The sequence below is a fragment of the Microcebus murinus genome, chromosome 26 (assembly GCF_040939455.1).
Source record: "Microcebus murinus isolate Inina chromosome 26, M.murinus_Inina_mat1.0, whole genome shotgun sequence".
NCBI lineage: Eukaryota > Metazoa > Chordata > Mammalia > Primates > Cheirogaleidae > Microcebus > Microcebus murinus.
Window position 1 is genome coordinate 14,215,011 of NC_134129.1, and position 27,188 is coordinate 14,242,198.

A 27,188-nucleotide genomic window follows, 5' to 3' on the forward strand; every position below is an offset into this window, starting at 1 on the left:
TTATCCAGCCATGGTGGCGTACACTTGTAGTCCCAGCTACTCATGAGGTTGAAGCAGCAGGATCACTTTAGACCAGGAGTTCAAGGTTGCAGTGAGCTATGATGACAACACTGCACCTCGCTCAGGCAAAAGAGCAAGACCCTATCTCAAAAATAAAAAAGGTTAAAATGGTAAGTTTTGTGTTATACATATTTTGCCACAATAAAAAAAGTTTCTAAACACATTTAAGGAAAAAACCAGAACACTGGAAATTCAGATATAATATGCAAACCAAACACTAACATGACCTGTTAATATAGTGTCAAACAGAATTTCCTTCCTTCTTTTTCTCCTCCTTTCTTTCCTTCCTTCCTTTTCTTCCTTCCTTTTTTTCTTAAGTCCTACACAAAACTAAACATTCTAAGGAAAATTAGATGCACAAAGGAATTATGATGAGAATTTAACTTTAACAAGATAAGTCACATTACAACAGGGACTGGCAGAATGAGGTAATCTAGAGCAGGGATTGTAAACAACAGCAGGCAGAACCAAAGACCCAGGAGGTGTTTCTATCTTCACTGAAAGGGAAAATGAAGAAACAACAGAAATACATTTGCAAGCCCCAAATCTGTAAGGGATTCAGTTCGTAACAACTCTTTGTAACAGTTTAAGGATAAGATGAATTAAATAATTCAGGCAGGGCTAGTCTCACTGGCTGTGAACTGCTATCCAGGGAAACAAAGCGACACAGACTGGATTCCATGTCAGCCCAAGGTTAGAGATCCCATCTTACACTGTCTCGAGAGGTACAGTCTACCAGTGGAGCTTCCCAAGACTGCAGAGAGAACATGTAGGAAATCAATTTAAAACTCTATGTGAATGACCCTCAACCAATGGTTAAGTCCAGCTCGCCTGACCTAATAACTCCTACAAAGAACAGGCCAGTCTCAAGTATCTTTCTACTGCTGATTACTACTCAATTATTTCACATCACCAAGAAAAGGATTTAGAGCCAAAAATAAATGTTTATTTTCTTCAGCCTTCCACTTGATTCAACAAGAATCATCTATAAACCAAACTGTATGATCTCAGGATAGACCCAGCTTATTAATGATTCCTTTAAAAAAAATCATAATGACACTGTTATAGGAAGCAGAATGGTCTCCTAAGATGCATTCCAACTGTAATTAAAACAGGGCTGTCCCAGAGCTCCCATTTAATTTTAATTTATATTAAAATAACTCAGAAAAGCTATTTGATCTATTGAACAACTGCCTTGAATCTGGTTGGTTAAACGTCAGCATCTTCCCCCTTCCATAAGCCTCAAAATTTGAGATGAGGAAGGTGCTAAGGAAAAGAGGCAGGATCCAAATTCCCAACACTAAGGGAATTTTTTTTTTTTACAACACTGAAAAAACTGTTTTCTAAAACGAGATGATGCTGTACTTAGTCAAGCTATGCAAAAGATGGAGTTCAAAAAAGATTCTGCCCATCAACAACCATATTGGTGGAACTGACAGAAACTGCAAGAACAGCATCTATTTAGAAACTGACTTTAATCAATGTTGAAGAGCCTGAACTCCCATAGCTTTTCCCTTAATTAGATCCATGACTGTCGATCTGGAAGAGATTCCAAATATTCCCTTGGTTTCTTCTATTTCACTCAAAGCTCTCTGGGCTACTCTATCCAGAAAAGCTTATGTAAGAAATACACAGTTTATTACTGTTTATTGTCTCTCTCTCTCCCACCAGAATGTCCTCTCCATAGTGCAGGGACCCTGCTGTACCCCAACACCCTCGACACCGCCTGGCAGAGTCACCTGGTAACTACCGCATGTGTTTACTAACCGACTGAACAACCCTTGCCCTACTCTTTCACCTCGTACATGGGATATTTGAGGTCCAGAAGAGTGGAGTGATTTGCCCAAGGTCACTAGGCTAATTAGAGGCAAAGCTGGGCCTTAGAACCAGGCCTCTTAACTCCTAGTCATCCTTCCAAGTAGGTGTGATTCTGTCACTCCCTGCTCTGGCAGCACCCTATGACCTAAAGACTGTCAGCACTTGTTTAGCTACTGTAACAAAATACCACGGACTGGGTGGCTTATAAACAACAGAAATTTATTCCTCACAGCTCTGGAGGCTGGCAAGTCCAAGATCAAGGTGTCAGCAGATTTGATGTCTGGTAAGGGCCTGCTTCCTAGCTTAGACATGTGCCTTCTCACTGTGTCCCGCGTGGTAGAAGGGGCGAGGGGGTCTCTCTCTGGCCTCTTTTATAAGGCACTAATCCCATTCATGAGAGCTCTACCCTCAGGACCATTATAATCACCTCCCAAAGACCTTACCTCCTAATGCCATCACCTTGGAGATTAGGATTTCAATATATGAATTTTGGAGACAACAAACACATTCAGTCCAGGGCAGCACTCTTTAGCCTTGCAAATCTCTCCAGATTTTTCCTGACCCACTTTTCTGGTCTTAACAGCTCTTGCTTTCCATGCCAGATGTCCCAGCCACCCCACCCTACCACAGCATTCATGCTTCCCAGACCTTTGCTCCCACCTTGGGAATACCTCCCCCACTCCCTCTCCATGTGCTAAATTTCTACTCATCCTTTGAGACCCAACTCAAATACCACTTCCTCCTGAGCTTCCTCCCGATCTTGCCTTATTCTGCTCTGGTGAGAACCAGAACAATAACTCCTTCCTCTGAGGTCTCCTGGCACTGTGACCTTCCATCACAGCTCAATTTATATTCGACCTTGTCTTTCTTCTTTACTACACTGTGAGTTCTTTATTTTTATATCTGCTAGCAACTCCACGGTGCCTGGCAGAAACAGCTGGAGCAGGGAGAAGGGCAGACTGCGGACACGTGCCACCCCTCCACATTCAGTATAACTCCCAATGTCCCAGCTGACTGTCCCAGTGACCCAAAGGAAAAACAAAAATCAGTTACTGCTACAAAGGGGCTATGTCATTAAACATAACAGCATATGCAGTCAGCTCCTGAATTGTGTATCATAAATCATAATGCATTTGTTCTACAACAATGTAAAAATGCTACATTTCTCCCCTAAGTTAGAAACCACAACAAAAGTTATGAATACTTTGGGCCCATCAGTCCAACAACTGTTTTTTTTATGCTATGCCCACGATGCCCAGTACATGGTGCACTTTCCTTAGATGTTTGTTGACATGAGATAAAATAGGTTTACAATGACTTTTTAGTTTTACAATGACTTTTGGCTGGATGGACCATGGATGGAAGTAATACCTTTCTTTAAACTTTGTAACACAGGACATAATTACTTATTTTGACTGCTCCAAAGGTAACCATTCCGAGATTGCTTTCTTGTTTTGTGTCCCTATACCTAGGATCAACCAGGGTTGTTTGTAAGAGACAAAAAAAAAAAAAAAAAAAAAAAAGCATAGAGCCAGGCACAGTGGCTCACTTCTGTAATCCCAACACTTTGGAAGATGGAGGTGGGAGGATCCCTTGAGGCCAAGTTCAAGAACAGCCTGGGCAACCTATCCGGATCCTGTCTCCACAAAAAATAGAAAAATTAGCTGGGAATGGTGGCGGGCACCTATAGTACCAGCTACTCAGGAGGCTGAGACAGGAGGATCACTTGAGTTCAAGGTTACAGTGAGATGTGATCATGCTACTGCACTTTAGTCTGGGCAACACAGTGAGATCCTATCTCTAAAAAATACTAATAAAAATTTTAAAAATTTTTTAAAAAGCATAGAAAAATGATAATCCAGAAATATTTTTATATACTACCATTCTGGAAATGAACGCATAGCTTCCTTCAGTCTCCCACACTGCCCCTTTTAAATGGATAAATGCATGAACATTAACAGCTAGTATGGATTATGAGATTAGTTGAAACATCAGGTTCCCTGACAAAATTGTTGTTCACACACTGTCACTGAGCCACTGAGAACAAATTGATAGTGACTTAGAACTCTCTGCATGGACCAAAAAGAAAGCCTAGATCTGGAGCTGCATAAAGTAAACATCTTTAAGATATTAGTCATTACAGTCACCATCTGAGCTGCTTATGTTGATTAGGAAAAAAAAAGTCTCCACTAAAATAACAGACAACGAATTTGGTCATGAGGTTTTCCTCGTTATCTTTGCCACCTAAAGACCATTATGTTCACAAAACCAAGAGCAAGCCCACATTCTGGGGCCACAGCTTGTACCAGCCAACCCCTGCTACCTCTTCTAGATCAGAACATCAGGATCAGCCACGAGGAGTCTAACAGCTCCCAAGTGCCTTCTTCAGAAGGCAGGTGAACAATCTCTCTTCATTTCAGTTCTCCTCCTTCCAGAACTGAGTCAGCCTGAAAGCCTTGCTGCTGTGTCCATCAAAGTTCACTCAAAACTATCTGAAATCCTCTTGGGAATAAGAAATACAAATTAAGGTACTCACTTAAATGAGCACCATATCTTATTTATCCCTGAGCTAATACCGTTAATGTCTAATATTTTAATGCAATTTTCTCAGAACTAAAGAAAGCTGCGGGGACCTCTGACCTCTATAGGAAGGTAAAAAGGAGCCTAAATATCAACATTATAAATAAAACAAAGCCCTCCAAGCCCTGTGTGTATGTGTATGTGTGTGTGTTCACATACAATGTGCATAATGCATGCACACACACACCTGGCATAACACTTAACATGCAATGAATGACACAGATCTTGTGACATACAACAACTGCCATGCACTAAATGGTCCTGAGTTCCCATCTTCCTGAGTACCTACCCTATTGGTAGGGAGAGATTACAGGCAATGGAAAGATCTCACCTTGGGTATTTAACCTGCAAACCTTAGCCTTTTCTTCAGTAAAATGAGGGGTTGGTCTACATCAGCACTGCCCCATAGAAATATAATGCAAGCCACAAATGTGAGCCAAATATGTAATTTTTAATTTTCTAGTAGACACGTTTTAAAAAGTAAAAAGAAACAGGTAAAATTAATTTTAATGTTTTATTCGATCAAACATAGCCAAAACACTATTATTTCAACATGTAATCAACATCAAAAATTATTAATGACATCATTTACATTCTTTTTTCATACCAAGTGTCTGAAATCCAGTATGTATTTTAAATTGATGGCATATCTCAGTTTCGACTACCCACATGGGACCAGTGGGACCATATGGGACAGAGCAGGTCTAGATGACTCTTATATTTCTCTCAACACTAGAAGTTATTTTAATAAAGGGAATGACAGATTTGCAGATCAAGGTATCCACAGAAAAACTATAAAGTGCTTCCCTGGAAATTCTCAGTCTATTTATTCTCATTCAGTATGGTGTTTTGCTATTTTTTTAAACTTATATATATTTTTTAATTCAGTGAAATTGGATCTGTAAACAACTAAGTGGTTTGATCTGTCCTACAAACCTCAATGGAGGTTAAGACTATTTGAGACAGAGATAATTGCTGAATGAGACGTCTCAAAAATCATTAACTAGGCTCACCTGGGGGGTGTCGGGCTGTGGCAGAGGGGTCACATGGGGGGTGGCGGGCCGTGTTTAGAGGGCTCACGTGGGGGGTGTCGGGGCCGTGGGCAGAGGGCTCACGTGTGATGTGTTGCCCCGTGTGCAGAGGGTTCACGTGAGGGGTGTGGGGCCGTGGGTAGAGGGCTCACGTGTGGTGTGTTGCCCCGTGTGCAGAGGGCTCACGTGGCGGGTGTGGGGCTGTGTGCAGAGGGCTCACGTGGCAGGTGTGGGGCCGTGTGCAAAGGGCTCAGGTGGCGGGTGTGGGCCCGTGTGCAGAGAATGAGAAGTAGAGAAAGACAGTGAACATTTAGTAAGGTGTATAGTGAATATGGTTCTGGAAAGCCACATGCACAGTACGGTTATATTTAATAGTTTGTACTGCTCATTCTAAATTTCAGTTTTTTAAAAGCCCTTTTAGTGAATTGAATGCATGTGTTTTTCTTTAAAATTTACAACGACATTCTTGAAATAATGTTTTTTGGCATTCTAGAGACCTTTAAAAATCTTTAAAAGAATGACAATAGAAACCAACTTGCAAACCTTACAGATGTAAATTAGCACAAGGTGAAAGTTAATGAAGAATAATAAAAGATATTAGGAACTAACCTTTAGGTTAGCTAGAAGAAAAAAAATAAAAATAAAATAAAAATCATTAACTAGAAAAGACTACTATTAAAGTGAAAGTTGGACAGGAATAACAAAGAAAAATATTCGATAACCATGCTATCTTCCACATGTTAAGAGAATGCTACAAAACACAAATTTGCACATGCTTTTGGAATTGTTTCTCTAATTACTGAGAAAGATTCATGCTGCTGCTCCCACACTGTCTTGCTTATTAGTCCCTTTGTGATCGATGATCTGCCTTCACCAGATGGCCAGCCTGGGTTAAGAGTACAATAGGAGCTCACAGAACAAAGCGAAGCTAACTGGCCTTCCCAGGAATTGAACCTGTGACCCTGACCTCATTAACTCTAGAAGACAGTTAACCCATGACAAACATGCATGGCCAGCTGCATCATAAATAAAGCCACAGAAGCCCACTGCCTCTGTCACAACACTCTGGTAGGGAAAAAGTCACTCTTACCACTCTTACTGTATTAAGAACTTTTCAAAGTGAAGAAAATTCTGACTGTGCTAATTTAGGGCCGCCTGGGATTCTCCAGCAGCGCCTCACCAGCCCTGCTGGATCTGTCCACTGGCTTCCCTAAGAGTATCAGCTATGGCCCCCACTGAGAACACAATGGCTTTGGGCTTTTTTTTTTTTGAGACCAAGTCTCATTTTGTTGCCCAGGCTAGAGTGAGCGCCATAGCGTCAGCCTAGCTCACAGCAACCTCAAACTCCTGGGCTCAAGCGAATCCTCCTGCCTCAGCCTCTCGAGTAGCTGGGACTACAGGCATGCACCACCATGCCCGGCTCATTTTTTCTATATATATTAGTTGGCCAATTAATTTCTTTCTATTTTTAGTAGAGATGGGGTCTCACTCTTGCTCAGGCTGGTTTCGAACTCCTGACCTCCAGCAATCCGCCCGCCTCGGCCTCCCAGAGTTCTGGGATGACAGGCGTGAGCCACCGCGCCCCAGCCTGCCTTTGGGCTTTGGCAATGGGGTTTGGAGTAATGATGTTTCCTCTTCTAAAAACAACGATCTTTAGACTGTGGACTTTCCTTTTTATTTCTCCCAAGTGAGGAAACCATGGGCTAAGGATTATACACAAGAATTTTCACAGATTATTCATTGAGTCTGACTTATCCTAGATTTAAATAATAACCAAGTTTTCAGGTAGCCCTCTGTTTCACCCCCTCCCCTTCTCCCTACCCCCCTTACTCCCACAGTCAACCCCTCACTAGCTGAGTGGGGGGAGGCCCACAGGCCTCCAGGTGGGGTTGTTCTTACCTTCCCTGGTAAAAAGCCCAAAACCTTTTTAGCAAGTTATCCTTCCTTTCTTGTAACTTAAAATAATTCCTCTTAACAGCTGCTATCTGTTCTTCAATTCTAATAACCTGTTTCTGGTGAGCTTACTTCTGATTTACATGTTTCCCAAAGTGTTTCAGGGATGCTGTTTCTGGGTCTTTTCATCAAACACTTAATATGTAGTACCAGTTTCAGAAGCAAGTTTATTGGCATTTCTTCTTAGCTCCCCAAATATGCCATTTGAAAAATATTACAAACATCTGCAAGAGCTGGTGAAGAGTTTATAATAAAATTGATTTTAAAAAGTATGCTTTCCATTTTTAACATTTTTAAATGACATCACCTTTTCACATATAGACTTGCCAGAATATAAAAGATTTTACTTATGGTTGTTCTATTTGGTTTCTTAAATATGTCTGGTAACATGGAACTATAAGGCTCATATCATGTGACTATAAAAACATCCCAATGGCCAGGCGTGGTGGCTCACACCTATAATCCTAGCACTCTGGGAGGCTGAGGCGGGAGGATTGCTCAAGGTCAGGAGTTCAAAACCAGCCTGAGCAAGAGCAAGACCATGTCTCTACTAAAAACAGAAAGAAATTAATTGGCCAACTATATATATATATATATATATACACATATATATACATATATACATACATATGTGTGTGTATATATATATATATATATATATATATATATATATATATATATATATAAAAATAAAATTAGCTGGGCATGGTGGCACATGCCTGTAGTCCCAGCTACTCGGGAGGCTGAGGCAGGAGGATCTCTTGAGCCCAGGAGTTTGAGGTTGCTGTGAGCTAGGCTGACGCCACGGCACTCTGGCCAGGCCAACAGAGTGAGACTCTGTCTCAAAACCAAACAATCAAACAAACAAAATCTCAAGGTTTGCACTCAGTTTATTTATTTCCACAAAGTTACTTAAGATATTTTTTTTAATGTATGGATTACGAGTTTGTAATCTTGTACTTCTCATATTTGTGGAGAAATCATACATCTTTGTAAACCGAAAATATGTGCATGCATCTGCCTCAAAGCTAGTAGTATAAATACCTAAATTGATTTTTCTTTCCTTATCTCTTCAAATGTTTACATCAAGAATAAAAAGGCCAGCTGGGTGCGGTGGCTCACGCCTGTAATCCTAGCTCTCTGGGAGGCCGAGGCTGGCAGATTGCTCGAGGTCAGGATTTCAAAACCAGCCTGAGCAAGAGTGAGACCCCATCTCTACTATAGATAGAAACAAATTAATTAGCCAACTAATATATATATAGAAAAAATTAGCCGGGCATGGTGGCGCATGCCTGTAGTCCCAGCTACTCGGGAGGCTGAGGCAGGAGGATTGCTTGAGCCCAGGAATTTGAGGTTGCTGTGAGCTAGGCTGACACCACAGCACTCACTCTAGCCTGGGCAACAAAGCGATACTCTGTCTCAAAAAAAAATAAAAATAATAATAATAATAAAAAAGAATAAAAGGGGCAGAAAATGTAAAGATAACTGAATTTTGTATCTGCCTGAACATATAAATTACAGTGCCCATTCAATAACTGGAATTTTTCCTAATGCTCACAAAAATTTTAACAGTCCATTAAGGGGCAAATGTTAGACAAAATTAATAAAATAAACATAAAACACAGGCTTGCTATAATAGTACACAATTTCATTACCTGCAAAACAATTTTTTTTGAAAAACAAGTTTTTGAGGGCCAGCCTAAGGATGAAATCTGATGTTCAAAAAATAAAAGCAACTGTATATATTCACTTATATCTAATCCTAATATAAAATGATGAAATATAACAAAAATATAAGGATTTTTCAAAGCACATAAATAAATAAATAAACTATGAGACTATTGTTCTTTGCCTAATATATTTATCATGATCTACACAAATTCTGATGAAATTATCAGCTTTGAAAAGACTAACCTTAATGCAACAAGTAAACTGTCTAGATACATGGTAAAAGTTTAAAGCTCTATGCACACAAAAGTATCTAAAGCTGTAAGACAAATGCAGAAGCATAGGTATATACCTTTAGGCACCTGGTAATCATCTTATTGCTAAGATACACGCCTCCTATACAAAGACAGCAATAATGCAAACCAGACACTGTAAGAGTTTTAATCTCTAAGTATGGAAAACCAACAGTGAAACTTGTCTTTCCAGTGTCATTTAAAATTATCCATTTGTATATTCTAAGTACTATTTATAAAATACAGTTCCATAAAAACTTTTTAATTCTTGACAATATTTTTTAAAGAGGAGTAAATTCCCAGAAATGCTAAAATATTAAAATAAAAATACTGCTAAAAAAACCAGGAGATATTCATAAAGAACTGAAACAGCCACATACAAAAATTAATAGGCTCCTGAAGTCTTTGCTAATGAAGAAAAAAAAAAAAAAAAAAAAAAAAATTAATAGGATAGTCGGTGGAGGTTTCTTTCAAGTACTTTACAAAATAAATACTTTTAACCACCATGTGATTTTGAGATCAATCAATATACCATAAAGTACTCTGTGTAGCTCTTAAGGCTTCATTCTGTGCCTTAACAAAAGCTGGCATTCACTTGTAATGAAGTCTTTTTATAGTTACACAGCTATTTCATGTCTCTTGAGAAGACATATTAAACCTTTGGGTGCTCAATAAAAATGACCAGTTAATTGACTGTATCACAAAAACCTGAGAAGCTATTCCAAAATATTTACATCAAAGACCAGCTAAAGCCAGAATGAATTACTAGTCTACCCACTATGCTTCTTTACTTTACTAAGTTGAAAATTGACTTCAAATGAGACTTTTCAAAAGAAATGACACAAGATGTACCAATGGGTAAATTCTCAATATTGCCATTTAAATTTATGTTAAAGAAGGAATGAAATATCTTCAGAAATCACCATGAGGGAACATCAGAACAAAGTGTGGGGGTTAGAAGGGCAGACAGGCTGTGTGTCAAAGAGAACAAGTTTGAATACTTGCTTCATCATCCCTCACTAACTTTAGGACCTTGAGCAAGTTAATAAAAACCTCTTTGAGACTTAATTTCAATTATCAAATGGAAACATAAGGCCTACTTACAAGCCTGTTGTGAGAACCAAATTAGATAACATATATAAATAGACTGCTTAGCACAGTACCCTGACCATGATAAACACCCAATAAATGATCGTAATTACAAAGAAATGTTTCAGAACCTATCTTTAAGTGTAATTTAATATTCAAATTCCAACTAATGTTGTAAACCACATGAAGGAAAAATACAAGATTTGTATTATATATTTGTATTTTTTGTATAAGAAAAGATTTAACAACAGATGTTTCTTTAATACATTTAACCTGATTATTCTTTACATTAGTGCTTTTCAAACTGTAGATCCTGACCCATTAATGGAATATGAAATCATTTAGTGGATCTCAACCAGTATTTTTTAAAATAAAATAGAATAAGAAATATAAGAATGCATTGTACATAGGAAGTCTAAGCATTACTGCATGGGTTTTTTTAATTATCCATATTTATAACTTGTATGTGGACTGGGTAGTTATGTAAAACAGCATCTCTTAATGGGCAAAAATAAAAGTTCAAAAGCCACTGCTTTATATTATAATGAGAATACAAGCTGACACTGAGTGCTTAGTTTCAGCTAGACTGCACTAAGCACATACATAAGTTATTTTCATTTGATCCTCATAATTTCCCCCATTTAACAGATGAGGAAACTGAGGCTTATTTAAATCACTTGCCAAGGATGCAGAGCAAGTGACTGGTAAAGCCAGGGTTCAATTCAGTCACCTGGCTCCAGAACTTATATGTTCAAACACTTCAGTAAGTACTAGGAAAGTACTAAGTAAGTACTAAGAAAATAAAACTTTCATTGTATAAAATGTATCCAAAAGGAAGACTTTTTCTGGGGGTGCCACATATCTTAGAGAAGAAGGTTGTACTATACAGAAGTGAAAGCTCTAGGTGTGAGATCCAGCTTCTGTCCCAGGCATGGCTGCGTTAGTGGCAAGGAGTTGGCAAGTCATCTAATCTCACTGTGTATTTCCTCGCCTACAAAACGGGAATGATAATATCTACCCTGCCTCCCCACAGGCCACTGTGAGAAAGCATATGCACACACAACCAGCGAAACGTTCCACTGTGCCACTCAGTTATAGGAGACCACTGGGCACTGAAACCACCCAAGAGGCTCCATTCTTCAAAGAAATGTACATGAACTATAACCAAAAAAAGGACGGTCACCAGGCTTTCCTAAACTGTACGTGGAAACACTTTGCACAGGTCCTGGCACACAGGAGGCCTTCAGTAAATGTTCACTAAACTAAAAGAAGTAAACAAATCCCATCTGTACCCTGTTTATCCACTTGTATTTTTTTCACCCATTCATTCTCTCCACGACTCCTTGAACACTTACGGTATGCCAGATTAGAAATGTGACTACAAAAATAGACTAAAGCCTGTCCCTTGCCCTGGAGAATTGCAGAATAATTTTAATTAATTGTTCTAAACTTGTCTAAAATTGTAAAACACAGCTTCCTCTTCTAGCAATAATAACTTCTATCTGTTACAGTGCTTTGTAGTTTATAAAGAACTATTTTTTTCTTTTTTTTTCTTTTGTTTCTTATGCCAATTGCCTAAGTATGTCAAGTCAGTATTATTATCTTCCTGCCTCCAAATGCAGCTCTTGCAAGTATTGCTAAGTCTTTAAAGTTTCTCAATTTGTTAGAGGTGACAACAAAATGAAGCTTTTGAATAAAATTCATTTTAAGTAATCAATAGTAGAAAGGAGCAATCCGGTAGCACAAATTTTTCCCTGCACATCTCTTGAGTTGACACGGATCTATAAGCAACCACGTCTCCTATGTAAAAGGAATTTTTCAAAATATTTCTTTGACAAAACCACCTTTGAGATTTTTTTTTTTTCTTACAGGCAATTTTCTCTCGCACATACTGAACTAGGATCCCATTTTCCCAAAGAATAGAGGAGATAGTAGTGAAGGTATCTTTCCTTCGCTGACTTTTAAAAAATGACTCAAAATTGATGGCTGCATTAAAATTCCTGGGTGGCCCAACAATGCCAAATAACTATTGTCCATTTTATCTGTAATTCAACAGCTACCGTAGGTGATTTTCACAGGGGAACACTGATTGAACTGACAACTCGAGGAATCGAAAATTTGCCACAAGATATTGACCAAGAACCTTTTCCTAAAACTGCCTTATCCTTTGTATGCTAACCGCTCCCGCTCCACCACGCCAACACACACACGCCCTCACCTACACAGCCAGTTCCCGGCCATTATTCCTGAAAACCGTATTACAATTTCACAACACATGGTCGCAGTTCCTAGGGTCCCCTCCCCCTTCTCTGAATCAATGTGTCTGCAAATGCATATTCTCCCTCGAAATCGAGAATTCAGAAGAGAATCGTGATGCCTCTATTCTGAGACCACCTAACACAGAACATGTCAGGCTCTGCCCTTCTGTTTGCTGATAATCACGGGGAAAAAGGAAAAGAGCCGTCCCCACCCGCCGCACGGCAGGGCTCGGGGTCCCAGCTCGCCCCTACGGCGCTCCGTAAGAAAGGACGGTGGCGGCACCAGGAGAGCCGGGGCGACAGGCGGCGGGAGCGGAGAAGGCGAGCACGCCTCACACCGCCGGCAGCGCGCGGCCCCCGGCAGACGGGGGGACCCTTTGTGTCGCCTCAGCCACCGAACCGGTGGCTCGCCACAACTGGGGCGGCCGGAGTTAGTGCGGAACGGCTCGGCAGAGGTTAAACAAAGCCAGGCAGCTCTGGGCGGGCGACAGGGCTGAGCCCGCTCGGCGAGGTCCCGCGCTGCCGCCGCCGCGGCCGGGGACGCTGGGCGGGATGCCCGGGACCCGGGGCGGGATGCCGCGGCGCGGTAATGCGAGGAGGGACGAGAAGGTGCCACGCTCCCGGCAAGTTCCCGGGGCGCAGCCCGCCGGCAGGTTCCCTCGCGGGGACCCGGAGCCGCCGCGCACGCCGCGCGCAGGTTCCTCAGAGAGGTCGCGGGGACGCCGCCCCACAGCCCGCCGCCCGCCGCGCCGGGCCCACGCCCCGGGGCAGGACCGGGGTCCCAGGGCGCCGCGGGGCCCGGGCGGAGGGGCGCGAGTGGCGGGGAGCAGCCCGCCCGCTGTCCCCATTGTCTGGCTGCGGCCGCGGGCCGACAGGGCGCTCACCTGAGGTCCCCCGGCGTCCTGGCTGGCGGCGCGGCCGGCGGCGACGCGGTCCCGGGCGGCGCGGACGCGGACGCGGCGGCACAGCGCGCGGCAGCCTCGGCAGCAGCAGCCGCCGCCGCAGCAGCACCGGCAGCGCACCCGCCCCTCAGGCGGCCGCGGCCTCCATTGCCCTCCCCGCCGCCGCCGCCGCGCGGCGCTCGCGCCCGGCCCGCGCCGCCGGTCACATGCTCCGCCCGCGCCTCAGCGCTCGGACCCGCGCCGCGCCCCGCCCGGCGTCGCCTCGGGCCCGCGGGTCCCGCTCGCGGCCCCAGGCACGGCGCGCGCGGACAGCTCCCCGCCCTGGGGTGCCCCGAGGAGGGCGTGGGACCGGTCACTGTCCCCCCGCCGCCGCAGGGGGCGACCCCAGGACTCCTGGACGCGCGGGGTCTGAGCTCGCCGGAGTGGGCGCGCGGCGAGGCGCGTCCCGCGTGCGGCGGGAACCCGGCGCCCTCAGACGCCTCCCCGCGGGATGCACCTCTGTCCCCGTTGCCCCCTGAGCCGCAGACTAACGGGAGCCACAGGGACCCTGGAGGGAGTTCGCCCTGCAGAGTCCCGGCCGTAAGAAATGGCATTGGCACTCCTGAGAGTGGAACAAGTTGAAAAATGCCACCCAGAAAGAGAAAGGCTAGAAATTGCATTGCTGAGTCGCTGTACATCTGAACAGAGTAGTGGCATTGGCGCTGGGCATTACTGTCCCCAGCCGTATGACACTAAATACTCTTTTTGATGTTTTAAGGAAAATGATTATTAATCTTTTTCTTTTGTGGGCTAACAAAACACTGAGACTTTTTTCTCCATACTTTTTGCTATGACTGCCACTGCAACTATTGGAAATCAGTCTCTACTGATCTTTTGAGTTCACTATTCATGAAAAGATGCTAAAATTAATTATTATTGAGTAATAATAATATTTGTTATTATTAAATAAGCAATTTAAACAAAGAAAAATCCTATGTGACAAAAAATGCAAAATATGAACGGTAACCTTAATATCCACTCGATATTGAGCCATGTGTCCCTCCCAATGCCAAACGATAGGGCTAATAATTTTAATGTAGGAGCGTGACTTAGAAGGAGCAACTTTGATACTGGGAGAATGTTGGCTTATCCAACTGGGTTATTCTAGAGAAACATTTTAATCAAATACCAGCGTAATATATGGTTGTATGTCTTTGTGAATGTTGACATCATTCAGTTGTTCAGTGCATTCTTTTCCTAAACTATGTCTGCTTTATTCTAAATATGAATAATGAAGAATTTTAGAAAAAGTTGAGCAAGTTCCTTTTGATTTGATCTTAGTAGTACTAGAAGTTCCCAGAATCCAAAAGTCAAATCTGTACAGAACATATAACTGGGATCTTTTTCTTGGTTATATTATAATCTTGCCAACTACATGAAAACAGACTCTATAAAAATTCAAATTTCCATAAATGTAGGTCTACTGTCTTTTCATTTTTCAGGACAAGATACCCCATTTCATAGAGAGCCTTAAAATATTGAAAGAGTTCTGGAAAATTGCTGCTCATATTACAGTTCATATTAGAAGAAAAGAGGGAAAAGCTAAAGTGGAAATATAGTGGTGCCTGAAGTGTCTTAACTGCCCCTTGCAATTCAGAACCCTGTTGTGTCTTCCCAACAATCTTGATCTCCAAAGTGAGAACATTGAAATATACCATCATTTTGAGAGTTTCCATTAGTCTGGCATGAAGTTAGTAATTCCCTCCTCACCACTCCAGGAAATGGGCTGTTGTGAATATTTAGAGTTGAAAACGAATGAGGTCTGCTCACTTAAACCGTTCAGAGGGCAGGCAGTATCTCCTGGGATGGGGTGAGAATCAGAACACCTATCAGTAGTACTGATTTTCTATCCCTAACCCCTGGTCCATGGATAATCCACTTAACTTCAGAGATTTCTTCAAATCCATAAAATGGAGTTAACTGTTCAATTTCACCTATCTTCTAAAATTACAAAATGATAATCATGTCTGAAAATGAAGTAATGGAAAAATAAAATAGGCAGATATGGAAGAAAGCATATGGGGACAACTGGATATCCATATGCAAAAGAATGAATTTGGACCCCTCTCTCATCATGTAAAAAAATTAAAAATGGATCATAGACCTAAAAGTAAGAGCTAAAACTATAAAAACTCTTAGAAGAAAACAGAGGAGTAAATCTTCATGTCCTGGGGTTAGACAGTGGTTTCTTAGATATGACACCAAAAGCACAAGCAACAAAAGAAAAAAACAAAATAGACTATAACAAAATTTAAAACTTTTATGCTGCAAATGATACCATCAAGAGAGTGAAACTATGATCCACAGAATGGGAGAAAATATTTACCCATCACATACCATATCTGATAAGGGACTTGTATACAGAAACATAAAGAACTCATAACAATAATAAAAAAGATAACACAACTTTAGAATGAGCAAAGGATTTGAATAGACATGTCTCCAATGAAGATACACAAATGGCCAATGAGGGAATGAAAAGATGCTTAATATCATTAACCATCAAGGAAATGCAAATCAAAACCACAATGAAATACGACTTCATACCCATTGGGATGTCCATAGTAAAAAAGACTAAAAATAGAAACTACTCAAATATATATCAACTGACGAGTGGATTGAACAAGATGTAGATATCCATACAATGGAATATTTGGCAATAGAAAGGAATGAAGTACTGATTGATACATGCTACATAGATGAACCTTGCATACAACGTGGGTGAACTTTGAAAACATTATGCTAAGTGAAAGAAATCAGGTACAAAATACCACATATGGAATTACCGCGTTTATGTCTAATATTGACGGTCAAATCTATAGAGACAGTAGATTCATGATTACAGGGAAGAGGAGCTGGGGGAAAGCGAAGAATGACTGTTAATGGGTATGGGGTTTCTTTTGTAGATGATGAAAATGTTCTAAAATTGTGATAATGGTTGCACATTTTTGAATATACTAAAAATCATCAAATCATACAATTTAAGTGGGTGAATTGTATGGCATGTAAATTGTATCTCAATAAAGGTGTTAAAAGTCAGGGAAAGCATAAGTAGTAATATCTGATAAAAGAAATTTCAAGGCCAAGTGCAGTGCTTCTAGCCTGAATGACAGAGAGAGACCTGTCCCTAAAAATAAAATAAAATAAAAAATAAAAATAAATATTAACTTCTGTCTTTAACAAAAATTCCTTAAATAATGAAGCAATTTTTTTAAAATAAGCTTCTTACTTTAATAAATTACAGTCTCCAAGTTAGGGTGGTTCAACTTATGATTTTTTGACTTTACCAATGGTGCGAAACCATTCTGTTTTTCACTTTCAGTACAATATTCAATAAATTACATAAGACATTCAACACTTCATTATAAAATAGGTTTGTGTCAGATGATTTTTTCCAACAGTAGGCTAATGAAAGTGTTCTGAGCACATTTAAGGTGCATTAAACTCATTTCAACTTATGGATATTTTCAACTTATGATGGGTATATTGGGGATGGAACCCCATTGTAAGTCAAGTTGCAAATCTACTCTCACAATGGGAGACTCTTTTTTCTTTTTAAGAGACAGGTTCTCTCTCTGTTGTCTAGACTAGAGTGTAGTGGCATGATCATGGCTCACTGCAGTCTCAAACTCCTGGGCTCAAGGGATCCTCCTACCTCAGCCTCCCATGTAGCTGGGATTACAGGCCACTTTACTACACTCGGCTAATTTTTACATTTTTGGCAGAGACAGGGTCTTCCTATTTTGCCTAGGCTGGGTGATGTAGCAAGTAGACAAAGATAATTATACAGAGAATTAATAAACTTGATCTAGAAGATATCAAAAAATATTTACCCGACAAACAGAAAATATACATTCTGTACGAAAACATTTGGAATAATCACAAAAGTTAAGCAAGTTTTAGGTCAAAAAATAATAACAATGCAACAAAGTATAAAAAGCAAAATCCATACAAGCCACATTTTTTGATCAAAATTCAAAAAATTAGGAATTTGTAACAAAATCCCATCTACTTGAAAAATTTTAAAAATTCCTTTTAAATAAATAACTCTTGAGGTTAAAGATAGGGTGACCATACTTCCCAGTCACGCAGGATAGCCCTGGTTTATACTTATTGTCCTGACCTAATATATACACTGTCATGCACTGCATAATGACTTTTTGGTCAACAAAGAACCGTATCGTATATTTGACAGTGGTCCCATAATATTATAATTCTGTATTTTTACTGTACCTTTTCTATGTTTAGATACACAAATACTTGCCATGTGTTATAACTGCCTATAGTTTTCAGTACAGTAAGATGCTGTGTAGGTTTATAGCCTAGGAGCAATTGGTTGTAGTCTAGGTGTGTAGTAGGTACTTCCATCTAAGTTCGTGTAAACACACTCTGTGATGTTCACACAATTATGAAATCACCTAAAGTTGCCTTTCTCATAACATATCCTCATCATTAAGTGACACATGACTGTATTTTGCTCCCAAAAGTATCCCAAATTGGGCATAAATTATATGGTGACCCCAATAATGAATAATACAGAGCTGAAATTTGAATCTACTTAGAAAGTAATGACAAAAAGAAATGACAAAAAAACTAGACTAGGCACAGTGACTCATACCTGTAATCCCAGTACTTTGGGAGGCTGAGACAGGAGGATCCCTTGATTCTATGAGTTCAAGTTTACAGTGAGCTAAGATCCAGCCGTTGCACTCCAGCCTGGGCAATAGAGCTAGACCTTGTCTCTTAAAGAGAAAACAAGCAAACAAAAAACCTGTCGAGGGTATAGCCCAAGAGGTTCTCAAAGAAAATTTTGTAGCCTTTAATACAGGGGTCCTCAAACTTTTTAAACAGGGGGCCAGTTCACTGTCCCTCAGACCTTGGAGGGCTGGACTATAGTTTAAAAAAACTATGAACAAATTCCTATGCACACTGCACATATCTTATTTTGAAGTAAAAAAACAAACGTGCAAAAACACCCAGATGTGTCCCACGGGCCATAGATTGAGGATGCCTGCTTTAATGCATAAATTAGAAAATAAGACAGATTAAAAATAAACTAAGCTTATAACTCAATAATGTAAACAAATGAACTAGAAAGCAGAAGTTAATAAAATAGAAAGCAAATTAAGCAGATTTAACCAACAAAATAACAAGTTGATTCTTAGAAAAAAAACACAATGACATTGACTAATCTCTGCCTTATCAGTCAAGAGACCCAAAAAATAAACATTTCACAATGAAAGAGAAATAACTAAGATAAGGAGGATCTTTTTAAAATGTGGATGAAATAGAAGATTTTCTAGAAAAAAATTAATTACCAAACTGACTTAAGGGGGAGAAAAACTGTTTTTTTTGTTTGTTTGTTTGTTTGTTTTTGTTTTTTTTTTTTTGAGACAGAGTCTCGCTTTGTTGCCCAGGCTAGAGTGAGCGCCATGGCGTCAGCCTAGCTCACAGCAACCTCAGACTCCTGGGCTCGAGTGATCCTTCTGCCTCAGCCTCCCGGGTAGCTGGGACTACAGGCATGCGCCACCATGCCCGGCTAATTTTTTTTTTTATATATATATCAGTTGGCCAATTAATTTCTTTCTATTTATAGTAGAGACGGGGTCTCGCTCTTGCTCAGGCTGGTTTTGAACTCCTGACCTTGAGCAATCCGCCCGCCTCGGCCTCCCAAGAGCTAGGATTACAGGCGTGAGCCACCGCGCCCGGCCAGAAAAACTGTTTTGTAGAATAAATTGAAAGGGTGGTCAGAGGCTTCCCTCTAAAAAAGACACCTACCCAGGCGATTTTATGAGTCGGACCCATGATATGCAAAAGATTCCAGAACACAGGAAAAGAGTAATTTCACAACTGGTTCTAGGACGCTAGGATGCTGTGACATCAGAGATAGACACTACAGAGTTGCACACAGAAGGCAACTCCAGGCCAGTCCCACTTACAAACATCGATTTTAAAATCTGAATAAAATACTAGAAAGTCAAAAATCAGTAGTGCATTAAAAGTAATATAGGCCTGGCACGGTGGCTCAGGACTGTAATCCTAGCATTTTGTGACGCCGAGACGGGAGGATCACTTGAGGCCAGGAGTTCGAGCGCTAACTAATGTGACTTTACGAGCGGGACCTTTGGGACTAATTCATGATGCTGTTGTTGCTTGTACGTCGGAGTGTACGGTAGGAATTGACGTGTTGTATGCTTATCCTTCCCATCCCATAAGTGCCAGAGAGGATTGTCGCCATCAGGGAAATGCTGAAAGTGGAGATAAGCTAGTGGGACAAAGTTCCTGCCATTTGTCACCAGTGGGTGAGCCACGACTGAGCAAGAGTGCCTCTGCCCTGTGAGTTAAAAGTGTTCACCAGCAAGTCAGAAGCCCTGGCCGCAGCTGCCCTCGCTGGGCTGTCGTCATACCTCCAGCAGCGCAGGTGGCTGGTGACCTGCCCCCACCAACGCCACTCCCAGGGCTGCCTGCCAAGCACGGTTTCTTGGGACTGTGTGTGCAGATCCACAGTGGCTTTGGCACCCAGGGCAACAGTACTGTATCTCTGGGTCCTTTTCACCAAAAAGGAGGTTCAGCTCCCTATTGGGCTGTTTTGGAGACAGTAGTACATGCCTCATTTGGGCATTCTATTTGGTCCTCTATATCCGCTAACCCGCGCATCAGCATTCTTTGAGCCAGCCCAAAGCAATAGCCATGAATGCTCTCTTTGTCCCCTAGATCATACATCGCAGTCTGGCGACAAATCATATGGGCTGCCCGAGGCACGAAACTGCAGTGGCTGGCAGTCTGACCTGCTGCTGGGTCTCTCACCCCTGTCCTTTGGGTACGGCCACGCTCGAACCATTTTGCTAATACTGTCAGTGGCAGCTCCCGAGCACGGCCTCTGCCTTGTGCAAGGACAAACACACAGACTGGCACAGCCTTTTCCAGCCTGATGCAAATTCACGTGCTTCTCCCGACTGCTGAGCAGCCCTTGGTTATGCCCTGTGTGCCTATCAAGGCAGCATCTACTTACAGACACTGCCCGTGTTTCTTAACCAACCAATGTGGTGAAGGTCAAACTCAAGTCTAACAACCAAACCCAAACAGGAGTGACTCGGGACCCTTTGTAGGTCAGAGAGCCATGGGCTGCCTTTCCATTGTGGATGGTTGCTTTCTGGCTCACCCACTGCCCCATTGGCAGCGACAGCAGAGATCTGCAGGTCAGTCTAAATTGCATGAGTCATTAATGGATAGCAGAGTGGCTTTAGACTACATCCTGGACGTCTAAAATAACACCTGCTACTGATCCCCCGGATAGTCATCCATAACTAGCCCTGTCTGGGATCTTGGAAGGCACGACTGAGGCAAATACCGCTGGCTGGCTTCTCCCTGCTGCTTGGAATCCTATTGCTATCAGCCTTAACGAGATGTCGCAGGAGACAAATTGAACAGGTTTGGTCCCAGCCTCTGTTGGTTGGATCAAGCAGGGTGGCCACCAGACTTGCTTACTTACATGAAAATGCAAGTTTGGCCAAGAACCTGCAGGGCCAAGGAGCGGACTGTCCTTGAGAGAGGCAACCTACCATGGACCATGGGCATCCCTGCACGTTCTTGTTGTGGGCAAGCCAAGGATCAAGCCCCTGCCTGCTGTTTGCTCAGGCCAGTCCCAGCACCGGGTAACTGCAGTGGCTGGCGGTCTGCCCTGCTGCCCATCTCACCTGGAGCTACATGCAACCTTGAGGGATGAGGTGATGTCTCTTGGGACAAAGAGCAAGCTTATTTATTGCTTGCTAGAAAAGAGATGGATTCACTGAGCTCAGTGTTCCTAGGTTCAGCGGTGAATGTGTCTGCATGCTTAGTATTGCCTTGGCCTCTCCGCATTATCCCGCAGGGCTTGGGGGTCAAAGGGAACAAATGGAAACATGCTGCTTCTGCTGCTTGCTGGGCCAGAAGTAACAAAGGCCTTTGTCTCTGACCCAGGAGTCTCCTGTTTCCTGCCAACATCTCTGCAACAGTGACAGACTAACTTAGTAGCTTGCAATATGGTAAAAGTCCAATCCCAGGCTCTTACATTTGACCATCATATTGTTACCACATATTGTTCTATTTGAGTTTTGTGGTTTTTGTTTTATTTTTTTTGTTTTGAAATAGTCTTGCTCTGTTGACCAGGCTGGAGTGCAGTGGCATCATCATAGCTCACAGCAACCTCAATCTCCTGGGCTCAAGTGATCCTCCTGCCTCCTGAGTAGCTGGGACTACAGGCGCAAGCTGCCATTTCCATTGCTATTTTTTGTAGAGACAGGGTCTTATTATCTTGTTCAGGCTGGTCTCAAACTCCTCAGCTCAGGCAGTCCTCCTGCCTTGGCCTCTCAGAGTGCTAAGATTACTGGCATGAGCCACTGCACTCAGCCGTTGTTTTCTAACCTCTTGAGTTAAATGCTTACTGACTTGTTAAAATTTTTACCTCCTGATTGATGTATTTAAGTTATTATGGTTTCCTCTAATGACTCCTATGCTATCTGTGCCCCCACAATTTGATTCTAGTTATTATTTAATTATAATTTCTAAATTATTTTATGACTTACATTTTTTTACCCAAGAGTAATTTAGAAAGACGTTTCTTAGTTTCCGAACACATCAAAGTTTTCTTCTGTCGTTTTTTTTCAATGGTGTACATTATGGTCTAAAAAATGGTTCATATCATTTAATCCTTTTGAAATGAGACTTCCTTTAAGGGCTAATAGTCTGTTTTTTTAAATGTTAGAGATGTGCTTGAAAAAATGTGTATTTTCAGTTTGTTGGGTGTAGTTTCATATATGTATATACATAGCCGTTTGCTTATGGAGGCTGTATCTTCCTGTTCTATTGTTGTTTTTACCAATATATAACGCCTTTTTCTCTTAAATTTCATTTTGTCAGGTAAGATTGGTATTCCAGCTTTCTTTTGGTTCCCATTTGCCTGGCGAATCTTCTTCCATCCTTTTATTTTCAAATTTTCTGTGTCTTTTTTAAGTGTATCTTTTGTAGCTGATATTTTTAAAAATCCAATCTAACTCTGACTTTTAATTGGTGAGTTTTATCCATTTATATGTTTCTGGTTACTCATATAAGGATTTATTTCTGCCATCTGGTTTCATAGTTCCCATTTACTGTGATTTCAGTTTTTTTCTTTTCCTGATTGTCACTGCAGAGATCAAATTTTTCTTCTGCTGGTTTAAATGTTAAATCACTGTAAAAATTGCCTATTGTCTAAAATGGACTTCACCATTACTTGTCAGGTATCCATAGGCAAATTATCTAACTTCTCCTGCCCGTGCCCTTACCTGTACAATGAGGAGAATAAAGGCACTGGTATCTCATATGACTATTGTGGGAAATAAATGAGTTAATATACGTAAAATTCTTAAGAGTAATTGCAGGAGTGTTTTGAGTAGTAGAAGGAATGGACACTGGTCACACTAGATGGAATGGCTAAGGGCTAGAGATGGTTCATGTTATAGTAGGAGGGAAGGAAATTATACAGATACAGATACATGTCAACAGATTGGAGAGTATGAAAGTTCTTTTCTGTTTCAATTTTCTCAGTAAAAAAAGAAACGAGTTGAAAGTTAGGAAGGATAGAAAATCTGAGTAAAGAGGAAAGGTGTGAAATACTTGCTAGGGAGAGGTTAAGTGTGAATTGAAAAGAATTTGCATTGTTGTATTTTTCTCCAGCCATGTTCTTACATACAGATATAGACACAGATGCAGATCACTTGAATTACTAGATATAAACAGATTTGAGTTTTCAGCTTAGAGGGATGAGAATTTAGGGCATGTGTAAAAGATGCTAAAGAAGAAAGTGAGGGTGATGAAATTATAGATGAGGGATAGGTGATTGTCTACTGATCCTAGAGGCGTTAAAAGAATTGTTGGTGGAGATATAATAAAGTAACCTAGAAAAAAGGGTGAGTGTGATGCTAGAAATTGAGATTTTTGGAGGCAATGACAAAATCTAGTGCAGTATTCTTCAAAAGCCTGGGTTGATTCCTATTACTGGGTCAGGAAATGTGCTCACCAGCAAATTGGTATTAACGGATCAACACCTACATGGACACATAGGAACAACATTTACCGGGTGTCGGGCAAGTGGGAGGGGGGGAGGGGATGGGCATATACAAACATAATAAGTGCGATGTGCAACATCTGGGGGATGGTCACACTTGAAGCTCCGACTCAAGGGGGGAGAGGGGCATGGGCAATGTACGTAACCTTAACATTTGTACCCCCATAATATGCTGAAATTAAAAAATGGAATAAATAAATAAAAAGATGTTAAATGGAAAAACAAAAAACAAAAAACCCTGGGTTGCTTCCCATTAGTGGGTCAGGAAATCAATTTGGTGGGTCACTTTCTTAAGTTAGCATTGTTAACTCTGGCTGCACATTAGAATTATCTAGAGAGCCTTTAAAAAAAATCCTGTCATTCTCGGCAACATGGATGGAACTGGAGGACATTATGTTAAGTGAAATAAGCCAGGAACAGAAAGTTAAACACCGCATGTTCTCACTCATATGTGGAAGCTAAAAAAAGTTGATCTCACAGAAGTGAAAAGTAGAACAAGATACTAGGGGCTGGGAAGGGTAGGGGGAAGGGGAAATAGGGAGAGATTTGTTAAGGGATATAAAATTACAGTTAGATAGGAGGAATAAGTTGTAATGTTCTATACCACAGTAGGATGACTATAGTTAACAATAATACATAGTTTCAAATAGGCAGGAGGAGGGTATTAAATGTTCCCAACACAAAAGAAATGATGTTTGAGATGATGACCATGCTAATTACACTGCTCTAATCACTATACGTTCTATGTATTGAAACATTATATGTACAAATTATTATGTCAATTAAAAAAATAAGACCACACTCCATTTGCAGAAATTCTGATTTATTTGGTCTAGTTCATTTATTCTAGTTCAATTATTCTATTCATTTATTTGGTCTATAGGGGTTCAGACATCAGTTTTTTATTCAAATTCTCCAGGTAAGTACAATGTACAGGTATGGTCAATAACCATTGGCCCAAGATACTGACATAAAAAGACTGATGCTAGAACTAATGGTAGAAAGACAGTAAGCCACCTGCTAACATCTAATAATTGGGAAGCAGAGTATGAGATATGATGTGTGATAAATTGCAATAAGGTAGGGAGCAGGTGGCACAGTCTAATGGCAATTAATGTGCTTAACAAAGAGTATTTGCAAGTGAGAAGTGCATATGTATCCACCCACAACACACACACACACACACATACACACACGTGTTTAACCATTTTGTGGATGGATAACAAACAGAAACTCTGATTTCATTTCTTATATTTTGAACTAACTGGAAATAAACAAAAGCCAGTAAAAAAAAAGTACCTGGCACCTAATTTCAGGGACTTCCCCATATCCCACCATGATAAAGTTTGATTTGAGTAAATTTTATCTAATTTTAGAATTAAGAAGATTGCTAACACAAATTGTAAGAAACTATTTTAAGAAAGAAAATAAATTGACTGTAAAGTTTATTGGCAAATCTACGTCAAGCTCCATAATTTAAGATTATTTAAAACAAAGTTAAAAACATTTATAAAAGGTCAGAACATTTCAGTACTTTCAAACTAATTTTTAAAAAATTATATCATAGTTATGAAAATAACAATTATGGCAAGCTATACATTCTTAAATTATAGAAAACATTAAAAATAAAATATCTAACAACATATGCCTTGCTCTTGCTTTAGGGGAAACGGTGGGGACAAATATTTTTTATTTCATTTACATATATTTATTAAAAGCTTTTTCCATATGGCATTGCAAATAGTCCTAGTTCTCTTGTACTTTGCTAAATACATGAATTCACACAAGGGAAATGGGATACACAAAATTACAGAGATGGTGGAAAAGTAAACCAGCCCATACCCAAATACACACTGAATTATTGCAAAGGGCATAACCCAAACACAAAAGCCATATTAGTTTTAGAAAAAGAGCACTGCCCTCCCCAGGTACACATACACACTCCAGTTTATTAAACCACAAGAGGAAATAAAATTTATCATAAGTAGTTGGTATCTCACTTTCCTATGTTAGTTTTTAAGTCTTTTTAAATCATAATAAAATCTATTAAGAACAGGATTTTCTTCAAATGTGCATAGTTCAAACACGATTAATTTCTATATCTGACATTCTATTTTGTGCTTCTATTCTTTTATTAATATATGTACACACTAAATTTTTAAAAATGACAACTTTGAAAATTAATGGTAAAAAGCTGTTTTCAATTTATACGCCATAGTGCAGTATTTACATACTATTCTGGAAGACTGGTAAATTACAACATACAGGTTTAGAAGCAAAAAATTGAAATTGAATGTATATTGGAATTTTAACAAAATGTTTTACTATATTTACCATCATATGCTTTCATACTCTAACATTTTAAATTAATACACTGAGGAATTTTATTTACTTAAAAAATGTCCCAAATTTTGTTCTATCGTTTTACAAGACCCTGAAGATAGGTTTTAGTTTGATTTTGACAGAATCTGTGTAACATGAAGAGTCCATGTGATACCAAAATAAAACTGTATATATAATACATAAATGTATATTTCCCATCATAGTTCTTCTAGTTGGCAATAACAAATTATGTACGGTAATCATTATTTTAGCAAGACCTCTGAGATTATAATAAGACTAGATCTAAATATATTCCCCTTGATAGACAGTAAATCTGTGAATAATTTTAAGGGAAAAAGCTAAGCATGACAACATAGCATCAAGGTTAATAATTCTTTGTGAATACATTAAGATATGGGTTATAAACACAGGCATGAAAACTAAGTATTTACATATATATATCATGGCTCATTAAGAAACAGATTATTAAAATGTAATGTGAACAATACATTATATTAATTCACAGTATAAACATACTTTGAGAAGTAATTTAAGTCAGGAATAAAAATAAAGAGATAACATCAGTAAAGCACTATTAATACATATTTCGTTCTGTCATACATATGAAAATATACACATAGGTACAGTTCTTTTAAACCAAACCTTTTAACATAAATATTCACTGATTTAAATAAGAGTTGACTGAGGTAGAATTTGTGTCAATGTTCATGATTTTCAGGAACAAATACTTCAAATATTTCATTAATGTTCTGTTCTTTTAAAAATCTATACAGGAACTCATTGAAAACTATTATTCTGAAAATAGAGGGGGGAAGGGAAAGATGGGTTAAGACATAAATGATAAAAGTTATTCAATATATTCATAAAAACTGAAATTCAATGTTTTAAATGAAATTACAGTCTCTAATAAAGAGACTCTAATTACAGTCTCTAATAAAACTCCATGCCCCAAATCTAGTTATATTTAGGAAGTACCATTCTTCTTAAAGTTCAGAAATACTGTTCTATATATTTTTAAGTGATTTTGGTTTCCTTATTTAACTTCTGTATTTTATGTCTTCTCAGTAAGC

General features: G+C 40.1%; 2 protein-coding genes across 5 annotated transcripts in view; both read right to left on the reverse strand.

Annotated features, from left to right (window-relative positions):
- Positions 1–13,798, reverse strand: part of CRACD (capping protein inhibiting regulator of actin dynamics) — a 211,424-nt gene extending 197,626 nt beyond the window's left edge. For both annotated transcript variants that reach the window (XM_020285294.2, XM_075997892.1), the window contains exon 1: positions 13,635–13,798. The gene's annotated coding sequence lies outside the window, so the exon portion shown is untranslated. The remainder of the gene's footprint in view (positions 1–13,634) is intronic.
- Positions 13,799–24,603: 10,805 nt separating this feature from the next.
- The window catches only part of CEP135 (centrosomal protein 135), a 63,985-nt gene continuing 61,400 nt past the window's right edge, over positions 24,604–27,188 (reverse strand). For 2 of the 3 annotated variants that reach the window (XM_012758256.3, XM_075997751.1), the window contains one exon: positions 24,606–26,913. The gene's annotated coding sequence lies outside the window, so the exon portion shown is untranslated. Of the gene's footprint in view, positions 26,914–27,188 lie in introns of all 3 variants that reach the window. The other variant, XM_075997753.1, reaches the window with a different exon arrangement.